We start from the raw sequence: 11036 nt of genomic DNA, 5'->3' as shown, positions 1-11036 counted from the left end.
GAAACTTAAGCAGTCAATAACCCAACTCAGTAACAGGAACTTCAACAGAAAATATAGCAGAAGGAAGTTTCAGGATATGCAAAGACTCTTGAAAAGTTACTTAAATATCAAAATAGGATATACATTCCCAATGTAAGCACACTGAAACAGACAATACAAGATCAATATCGCAAGAGACCTTATGCATGCCATCTCAGATACCAAAAGATTTTCATTGCACCGAAAAAGAATCTATTTTGGCCAGGTATGAAAAATTATGTCCCAGAATATTTAATGAAATCCATGGAATGCCAGAAGGTTAAAGTAGAACATCAACATCCCTCTGGGTTACTAAACCCCCGACTTGTACCTGAGTGGAAGTGGGAAACCATTTCAATAGAATTTATTACCAGACTACCATGAACAAAATGACAACATGACTCTATCATGGTGGTAGTAGATGTTTTAACTAAGGCATCTCACTTTATACCAATACATTCCACCTTTGGGATTGCTCAAACTGCTAGTATTTTCATGAAATAAATTTTTCTTCTGCACAGGGTACCTGAAACAATTAGATCGGATAGGAACTCTAAATTTACCTCCATGTTCTGGAAGGCACTATTGGGGGGTTTCAGTACACAGTTGAATTTAAACACTGCATACCAGCCTCAAACTGATGGCCAAAGAGAAAGGAAAAATCAGGTCCTTGAAGGTATCCTAAGAATGTATGTCATGAACCATCCCATGAGGTGGGAAGAGTTTCTGCACTTAGCATAGTTTTCATATAACAATAGCTACCACGTTACCATTAATATGAGTCCTTTCAAGGCATTGTATGGCAAGAAATGTCATACACCCCTAAGTTGGAATCAACCGGAAGATAAACTCTTATTGGGACTAGATACGTTACAGGAAAGGGAGCATATGGTGCGGAATATATGTCAAAATATCAAAGCAAGTCAAGACTGAGAAAAGAGTTATGCAGAAAATAAAATGGTGCACAATGAATTCAGCATTGGGGACCTTGTATTTTTGTGGGTAAAACCCAGGAAAAGAATAGTTTGAACAAGAACCGATGCCAAGTTGACACCACGTTACAATGGACATTTTGAAATCTTGGATAGAGTTGGGTCAGTAGCTTACTATCTAGCTCTTCCCAATCATATTAAAGTGTATAATGTATTTCATGTATCATTATTAAAAAAATATGTCCATGACAATTCTCATGTGGTTGATTGGAATGTGATATAGGTGGAACCCAAAGGAGACTTCCTACCAGAGCCATTCTGTATTCTGGATCGGAGAGAGTACATGCTACAGAATCGAGTTGTCGCTTGGGTTAAAGTAAAATGAAAGTAATTTACTCCTGAGGACGCTACCTAGGAGTGGGAGGATACTATGAAGGAAGCACACCTAGGGTTATTTAAATAAAAAGCAACTAGATAAATAAAGACACTGACTTCGAGAGGGGGAAAATGTAACACCCCTCTGTCGTTATGTAAATATTTCTTACCGTTGATTTTTAGACTATTGTTGCAAGTTGCCAACGAACCATAGGAGAAAAAATGAATGTTAAAATGATATTTTGAATAAATAAAAACTTTAGAGTTAAAGATGCAAAATGTGGGAAAGAGAAGCTTGCCAAATCTGGAAAAATATATTGAGATTATTATCCACTCAGTTCAAGATAAACAATGAGGGAACATATTTGAGGGAGAGAAAAATAGATTTTTAATCTATGAGAGAGAAAAAATAGATTTTTTCCTTTAAAAAAAATGAAACAGCCTAGGGTAAGGGGTCAGTAGAACCCTAAAAGGTAGGACACTGCCAAAGAAACATCTGGTGAGAATCAATGAATAAAATACATGATTGAGAATCTGCAGAAGGCTGTTGATTCGAGGCAAGTGAACTCTTGGCTAGGGCGTAACCTGCGGATTGGGTTCATGGTTGGGAGGAACGACATTTTCCAATAGCATTTTCTAGCCAATGCTATGGTTAGAGATTTCTTTACCACTGTCATTTTACTATGGTTTTTATTATACCTTCAAATTTCTGATAAAAAATTGAGTTTGGTTTGTATGTTTCCGATATAGGATTATCTATGTGTGCAATTATTGATGAGTTGATAAATGAATTTTATAGTTGGGTCATTTTGTATATTTAATAAATGATTATTGAGTACTGGTTTACATAAGAATTTTTATAAGCAAATGGATGTATGAGTGCTTAGATTAGGTGTTTTATGTTACATTTATCAGATGAATAATTCTGAATATTGATGACATTAGTTGAGAATTAGAATAGATTATAGAGTTTATCACATCAACTTAATGACTATATTTTCATGATAATTTCTTTATAGCAACATTATTGAATTGTGTGTGTTATACCTAGTCCCCACATGATGTACGAATAAGGTAATATACCTTCCTATAGGTTTGTGCATGTCATAAAATTCTAGGTGAAAGGATAAAGATCCTTCTAGGAAGTAGGAAGGATAACACTTATCCCTTGTGGTAAGATAGGGCATAGGTGATTAAAGGTGTTTCTAACATGAATCATTATATTGCATGCATCCTATCTAGCTTAGCGTCAAGTAGTAATATAGTTCTAGGAAAAACATAAGGGAGGGTCTCCTATAAGCCTTTCCTTCCTTCACAAGTGACATGAGCTAAATGCCTTATATACTGGAAAAGAATTAAGGTCTTCCTGCCCAACAATATCTTGTTTATGGCCAGACAGTAGTAGATAATTCCATATAGGATTAAATAATTTAACAAGAGTTTTGGGTAACAACTGTTGGGCAACAATGAATTCTGTTGGAACAAAAACTGAGATAGATAATTAAAGTTGTATGAAGAACATGTGAAATATAATCTAGAACAATTCATAACATCATAGAAAGACATAAAGACTCAATTTTCAGAGGAAAAACTAAATCAGCTCATTTAGCCGAGAGTATGTTAGTCTCGATACAGACATCGAGACTTCTAGCAGTGTGAACATAAATCAAGAGTAAACAAAATTTGAAATGATAATTTAGGAATATTTCAAGATAACCAGAAAATGCAACAAGAATGGGAGCCAACACAAACAAAAACATTGGTACATGCATAGGGAATAGTATATTGGACAATTTGAACGATATATTCAAAGCATAGTATAAATAAATTCTCTGGAGCCGAGAATCTAAATTAAATGCATGGCACCCTCATTAACTTATAACACTATTGCATTAAAATGAAAAAAAATTCATATATTCTTTAAAATTCCTTTTAATAAACCCTAGTAAGAAGAATTATATCTTTGTTAAGCATTCTAGGAAAAAGGGAAACAAATTCGGGGAAACAATTACTGCCCCATCATAACATTCTTGATAGTCATGTAGTCGAAACTAGAAGTATGGTCATACCGAAATATCATGTTACCAAACAGATACAACTCTTCAAAGTTATAATTGTTTAGGTAGTGGGAATATAGAAATAAAATTAAAAAACACAACTTTAACATCTTAAGAACAAAAATTACATTTTAAATTAGTGACAATTACGTAGCTAGAACTAGAAGAAGCATTGTATTATCTCCTTAGAAGAACAAGAACAATAGTAAAGCAATCACTTGAGCAACAAGAGTAATGAACCAAGGAACATCGATTACATTAGATGGGTGGTTGAGATTTTCACCATCCGTCATAACACAATTCTAGTTTTCTGTGTGCTACAATATGATCTTACACTTCAACATAATGAAAAAGATGAAAACATCGAGTGATGAAGCATCACACTGGAAAAGATTGTGGAGATGCCCTAGCATAGGTTCCCTGACCAGGGTGGGGGTTCCAAAGCGACCATAGAACAAATAGAAGCAACACCCAAACCATTACATATAACCTGGCAAGGTAAACGCGCAAGGTACCCACCTCTAGTAGCGTAGAGGGCATGTAATAGAAATCCTTACACCAATTTCCAAGTGAAACTGTAACAGAGGAAATAGCCGCAAAATTAAGTATATGTCACAAATTTGAGGCAAACCTTGGATTAAAACATGTATACAACAAAATTGGAGGAAGGAATGAGCCTAGAAAGAATAACACTAATGAAAAAAATTACCTGGATAGAATCCATTGTCACACCATGTATTTGTCAGCCACCTACCACCATAAGAATGCATTAGAACCCTGTTTGCAAATTCGCTTTGTAAAAGAAGAAAAGGAGCCAAGAAAAATGTGAGCTTGGGTAGGGATGGATGACCATGGAAATAGTATATCACCTCCACCTATTAGTAGTTAGTGAAACTCGTCTCTGGTAACAGGATGCGTCAGAGCTAGCAAATGACCAAAATGAGGAGGCAACTACACATCATTCCCAAGCCACTGAGAAAATGTTGAGAAGGATTAATCATTTTCAGAGACACAAATGTGTAAATATGGGTGAACCCCTTAGACCCAAGATGCAACTTAGTCATACCTGCAAATGGTACGAGGGATTTAAGGCTCTAGTGGAGAGAATGATCACCATTTGGAACTAGAAACCTACAAATAAAAGTAGCAATAAACTCTTACACAAAGTGTGGGAGATCATCAAGAAAGAGAAAACAAAATGAAAAGGAGGAGGTTTAACAAGGGTCGAGATTTACCTGTGAGTGCAATGGCCTCTTGGAAATTAGCTAAAGCGAACTCGAAACACCATGAAAGGTGTAGCGAAGAACCAACTACCACTCACAAGACCTCAGGTAGAAACAACAAAAGAGAGTCTAAATGAAAATCAAAGGAGGATGGCTAGGGTGAGGGTAATTAACAATGAAGGAGGATCATGGATTTACCCATGAAAAAATCTACACCATTGAAAGTTGTACACCCTCTCGAAAAATGAGCATGTCAATGTGCAACGTGAAGGCCATGTGAAGGTGGTTGATGTGGAGACAGAGGAGTGGCAGAGTCAGGAGGTGGTACCACCAAATGGAGTGCATAGTCATTCTATTAACCCTTACCCATACCTCTGCTAAATCAACCATGGTTGTGCCTGAGATATCAGGTTATTAGGTGGGACAGAAAATACCATAGCCAATTTGAAAAATAATGGTCAAATCCATTGTATGGGATGAGTGCAGTGCGGAAAAAGGTGTCCCTTGGTTTAGAATTAAGATCAAAATTCAACCTTAAAATAGATTAAAGTTATTAGAATTCATAATGGTAACAAGACTAATGATGGGAAAGAGTCTAGTAAACTCAAGAAAATATTTATTTCAGTTTCACTTTAAGCAAGACTAGAATTGAGGATCTTCTCTGTGCATATAAAAAAGAAATTGCTTGGTGCATGTAATGAACACTTCAATTCCTTACTTTATTCTATGAGATATTTGAAAATTTAAAAGCATAAAAAACTATTGACAATTTTTTTTGAAAGAGAACAATTAGGTTGGTGTATAAGCAAGGAGAAAATTCCAGTACTTGCATTAGATATACAAACTAACTATCAAACTAACAAATAGCGAAGACAGGACAACCTCCATGATATTATAATCAAGCAGTTCCAATCTAAAGAAGTGGATCCCCATGTTGCTTATGGACCCCATCAAATTTTGTGGCCAAGATGGAATTTTCACTGAATGCAAGCCATCTAAGGACATTTCAGATGAAAAAAAATCGACTCACGCCAAATGTGCATTTTTTGAACGACTTAAGTAGAGTTTTACATTGTGAAGGACTTATGTAGAGTTTCACAGATTGCATAAAAATAAATTTTCACATATCTTTGGCAAAGTTCTGTTTAACATTTGGAATTTCCACAACCCCATGTTGTCCATGTGAGCAAGAATGGCGGGGAGAGGAAAGTACCAATATGTAACTCTCTTGGTCACTGTCATAACTAATAAGGAATGAAGAACATGGAGTGGACATCTTCTCTTCTGAATATTACAAATCAATTAAATAAGATTACATTGGAGACATCAACATTAAATGACTGGAGTGAGACTGAAATAAAATGGACTAAGTGAAACTGAACTAGGACACTTGGAAGGACTGTTTTGACACCTAGTAGGTACTCGGAATTAGATTATCCAATAGTCCCCCTTAACTACAAGCACATAAAAATTTAATTAACATGCTTGTTGGTCTATGTCTCAACTAGGCTTATAATTTAAAAAACTAACTTCAACTAGATTTACTTTTCTTCTTCTCTTCTTCCATATCCTGTAGCCTCTAAATTATTTCGACTTTTTCTTCTTGTTGTATCGCTCAAACCTTAGTTCCTTCACTTGCTGGTGCAGGTATTTCATTGTTCCAAGCTGGCTAAGCATGTCTTGGACTTCTCCAAAAAATGGCTTGTATGTGGACTGCTACCACATGTGATCTCTTTTTGTGTGATCTTTATCATCAATTTGCTACAACATAAGTTTATAATAAAAAAATATTTCTTCATGACTCTAATACCTAAAAATTTGATTAATGTTTTCATCATCTAGGCTATCTTTAAGATTCATTTTTCCAGCTTGTATGTAGACTTTATCAAGGCATGGTGTTGCAGGCTGCACTTCAAGGAACTTTAACTCTTCTTCATAATCATCTTGTTAACCTACACATTGGAAATCAATGGTAAGTGTAAAAACGTCTACATAACCACATTGGTTTTGTTCCTTTTTTCACTGCAATGGGAGCTTTCTCATGTTGCATTTTTTTCTCTGCCTCTGCTTTTGTCTCTAGTTTCTCTTTGTGGGCTTCCTTCTTTGCCTCTTCCTCTATCTCTGTCTCACTCTTTGTCTCTTCAAGTTCTTTACTAACCTGTGTTGCTGCAAACATGTTGTCTTCCACTTGGTTTTCAAACTCCAGTGGGATTTTCTCACTAAATAACATCATGTCGATAAGATGTTTCTGTTGTGTCTTCTGCAACCATTTATTTTTAACCAATAATTCTTTATCAAAATCTACATCAACAATATTAATTGCTAGATTCACCATAGCATTGACTGATCCAATGACAACTTCATTGTCATCAGCAAACTTTGTTGTTGGATTCACCGAATCTTCGTCCACTTGTGGTTGTGCATAGTGGGAATCAGGAGCATCTACATGCTCCTTCTCTATTGCTTCTCCATTTTTTTCACAATCATCATCCACTCGTGGTTGATCACAGTGGGATTCACAAATCTCTTCCTCTTCAACTGAATTACTCCCCCTTACACCAAAATTCCTCTCAAGGGTATCTAAAGACTCCTCGGCTTTCTTGGCATCTGAAATTAGGGTAAGAATATTGTCATCTACAAAAAAAATTATGCATTTCAATGCAAAGACGTTATTTTGCCTCTTCACTTCTAATTCTTTCGAAAAAGCTTCATACATTTGTACTTGTTGCTTCGACTTTCTTAGCTTCTTGACTTTTCTTATTTCTTGCGTGTTAACTCACTATGACTCAACGAACCAATCAAACTTCAAACCTAGTGGCTTCTCTACCACTGAGCTTCTACAAAATAAACAGGTGTACAAAGTTCTTTACAAAAGCGACACTTTCTCCATACTTTCACAAATCCTTTTAAAAAGAAATATTGCAACACGATCTAAAAGACATCTTCTTTTATAAAATATTATTATCATTTTTAAAAGAACCTTCCAATATGAACAATGCCTTTTTGTTAATAGACCCTCTTTTTAAAAAAATGATTTTTTTTATCCTTTTCGAAAAAAATTCGAACAATTAATAAAGCCCTTTAACTAAAATTTACAGAAGCCTTTGCTTCAAAATCACATAAACCCCTTTCAAATAATATCAAAAGACTCAAAAATTACATGTGCCTTTTTTCTTTAACACGCGTATTGTTTATAACATACCATTGGAGTCCCTTTTTAAAAGGAATTCCACAAAAGTTTTAATAATACTTTGACCTTTTCAGCACGCATTCGTATGGTCTTCTCTTTTTAAATGGAGTTTTATAATACCATTGACTGAGGTGCTTTCAAAGTAAGAGGTTCTTCGTAAAAAACCACTGAATTAAAAAGATCCCAACCCTTGAAAACATTTGTTTTGTTCTATTTCCGTGCTTGCGCTTGATTGGAAAAAAATATCGTTTTGTTGTATTTTCGTACTTGCCCTTGTGTGTACTTGCCCAATCAAGGAATTTGACCTCTGTGCCTCGTGCTCTCGATTGACCACCAACTCGTATTACAACGGAAAATTTGACATCGACCTCGATAAGGAGCTTGGTGCTGTGACTTCGAGGAACGAAGGTTGAATTCTAAACAGTTGCATTCAGCGCACTTCGCGATACAGACAAGCCACGCTATAATTTTAAATCGTTAGCAGTTAGCGCACTTCCCAATATAGACAAGCTGTGTTTTATAGCAGTTTTGTAAAGATTTTCTTCCTGGTCAACGCACTTTCTCCTCTGTTCCCAATGCGTTGGACGCTTCAAAATTGTTTGAAAGAATGACAGGACGAATTTCTTTTAAAAACTAATTCTAGCAACCGTGCAATCGTTTCCTCGACTTTCTTGACTTTCACTTGCCCAACTTTCTTGCCCCATAAATGCTCGTTCTTATTTTTGGCTCTTCTTTGAGACTAAAGCTTCTTTGTGACGATGATATGATGTTATTTTTATCATATTATAGAATGCATATTATGGAATGTGTTGGAATATTTAATTTTTATTTGTTTTAGTTGTGATTTTTATTAAGTAAATGAGTCTGTTTTTAGTAGTTAGGATCTATTTTCTAAGTTGGTGTGTGGTTGAGACAATCTCTCAACCAACATGTCTAAAATAACTTACCTATCTTGAGACAACACTTCTTGTATATATGTAATTGCATTTGATTAATAAATTAATTTAGATTCACATATTTTATCTTGGTATCAAAGCCCTAAGGGCCTGCCCCTCGTGGGCTTGGCCCCTCTTGGGGTGAGAAAGCTTGGCTCGTCCTAAGGAAATAAAAAAATATATTTAATTATTTTAATTTTCGGCTTGTCCATTTATTTGCTCCTCATGGGCTTGGCCCCTCCTGGGGTGAGAAAGCTTGGCTCGTCCTAAGGAAATAAAAAAATATATTTAATTTTTTTAATTTTCGACTTGTCCATTTATTTAGGGCTGCCGGAGGAGCGATTCAAGTCTGCGTGTTAGAGTTGCATGCTGGAGCTGCGTGTTTGAGCTCAGAGGTGAAGTTGCATGCTAGTGTGTTGCGTGGAGCATTGGGTCTGCGGTGTGCGGAGGTTTTTGGACAAGTCGTGACACAGTGGAGGCATGGTGAGGCTGTGGCGGATCAATCGCAGTTGCAATGGCGCAGAAGCATAGTGCTCTGTAATTGCCACAAGAAAATCGTCACGCTCCAATTATAGTGCAGGGGCTTTGGAACTCTCTGAATTCGCAGGCTGTTGCAAAACGATGAGATGCATTGCTAGGGCTGCAAAATTGATGTGAATATGAGTTGGCAAACATCTTCAGATTTCGTGTTTTGAGCGTTGGAGGAGCGGGGTTCTGGGAGCTTCAAGGTGTGGAAGATCCCAGGTGGATGCCATTTCAGTGCATTTTTGGTTACCTCAATCGCCGCATTGGACGAGCGGTGGTGTTGTACCAAAGATCTAGAAGTGTGTAGTGGTTAATCATGGTGGATCTGTCTCGCTTCAAGGCCGGAGTGGTGACGCCAAAAGCCGGGGGCCGAACTAATTGAGCAGGAAGGGGTTGTCTCGATTGCATATGAATCCATCTATATATGCGAATTGCGAAACTGGTGAATTTACAGTCTAGGTCCAAGGCCAGAGTCATCCACTTAGACGACTCTTCGCTGGAGTGCTTCACCATGAAGGTGTAGTGTAGATCGTATTCCCTCATCATTTTGTTCGACTCCATGCAGCATCAGGAGAAGCGAGAGGTCTGCCTCGATCTACTTCGTGCCGAGTTCGAACTGGTAGCCTCATCTTTCCTAAAGAACAACTAGGGCCAACCCTCGGCCACTAAGGTCTTCTTTTGTGACATGGAATTTGGAGAACCTCGAGCGAGTTTCGGGAAATTAAGAGTGAATACACTACCCCACATCTGCCACGTCGGCCCCGGAAGCACCAAACTGAAGGACGAGGAGTCAATGAAGCAGAACGAGATTGCGGGATCGACAGAGGGCATTGTTGCATTTGTGGAATCAAAAACTAAGTACCGCGTGGGGCGGATCGTGCGACCACCATCAATTTCAAAGAAGCAGATGATCTTTGTGGGAGGGGGGTTGGTCTAGGCCACCTCCTTCATTGTCAAGAGGATCTTGACCCAGGACACACCCTTGCAAACCCCAAGGTTTGGCTGGCCTCAACAGTTTTCATCTATTTCCTCAGCGTCTTCAATGATATGCACAACATTATTCGGAAAATGTCGCTTTTCATGATGGACAGGAACAATCCCAACAAATTGGTGTTCTTTATCCAGGGCTCTGACATCCAACTAGGCGTCGAGGGTTTTGCTGTAGGTTTTTTGTACATGCTGATAGGGTTGTTGCTAGTCTTTGTCATGCATTTTCTGGTTTATGTGAAAAGCGAGAACGCTCGAAGGTTTCTCATGCTGATCACAATGGTTGTGTCGTTCTGGGTGGTGAAAAAGGTCTTAAACACATAATTTATTGGTTGAGATATTATCTCAACCACACATCAATCTAGTAAATAGATCCTAACTATTAGGAATAGACTCCTTTACTTAGTAAGAATCACAACTGAGACAAGTAGGAATTAGATATTCCAACACTCCCCCTTAATGAGTACTTGTCTCCATATCAATATGTAAAATCTAATTGTGGACAAATAAGCTAAAAATAATATGTTGATGTCCATATAAAGGAGCAACCATCCACTAGAATGCATGGGTACTAACCGCTGCAACTGCAAGTCTTGTAGGATGTCCTTTGCATACATGGTTCTTCCAACCATTATAACTGCACACCTATACCTATACCTATACCTATAAATATCCCTCCAATATCATCATGGGTTTTATCGGATTACCCGTAACCATGCTCTGGGTTTTGTCAAATCACCCTCAACCATGCCACCAAGGGCTCTCAGCCACCAAGACTCAACTCAGCTACGAAA

At 37.3% G+C, this 11036-nt stretch overlaps 1 pseudogene; it reads left to right on the top strand.

The window, feature by feature from the left end:
- Nucleotides 1-9679: 9679 nt before the first annotated feature.
- Nucleotides 9680-10566, top strand: LOC149180979 (putative dolichyl-diphosphooligosaccharide--protein glycosyltransferase subunit 3B pseudogene; annotated as a pseudogene).
- The last annotated feature ends 470 nt before the right edge of the window (nt 10567-11036 follow it).

Source organism: Pinus tabuliformis, chromosome 3_2 (assembly GCF_031772625.1).
Source record: "Pinus tabuliformis cultivar Carrire ecotype Pingquan chromosome 3_2, CPIR1, whole genome shotgun sequence".
NCBI lineage: Eukaryota > Viridiplantae > Streptophyta > Pinopsida > Pinales > Pinaceae > Pinus > Pinus tabuliformis.
This window is presented reverse-complemented; position numbering and strand designations above follow the sequence as displayed.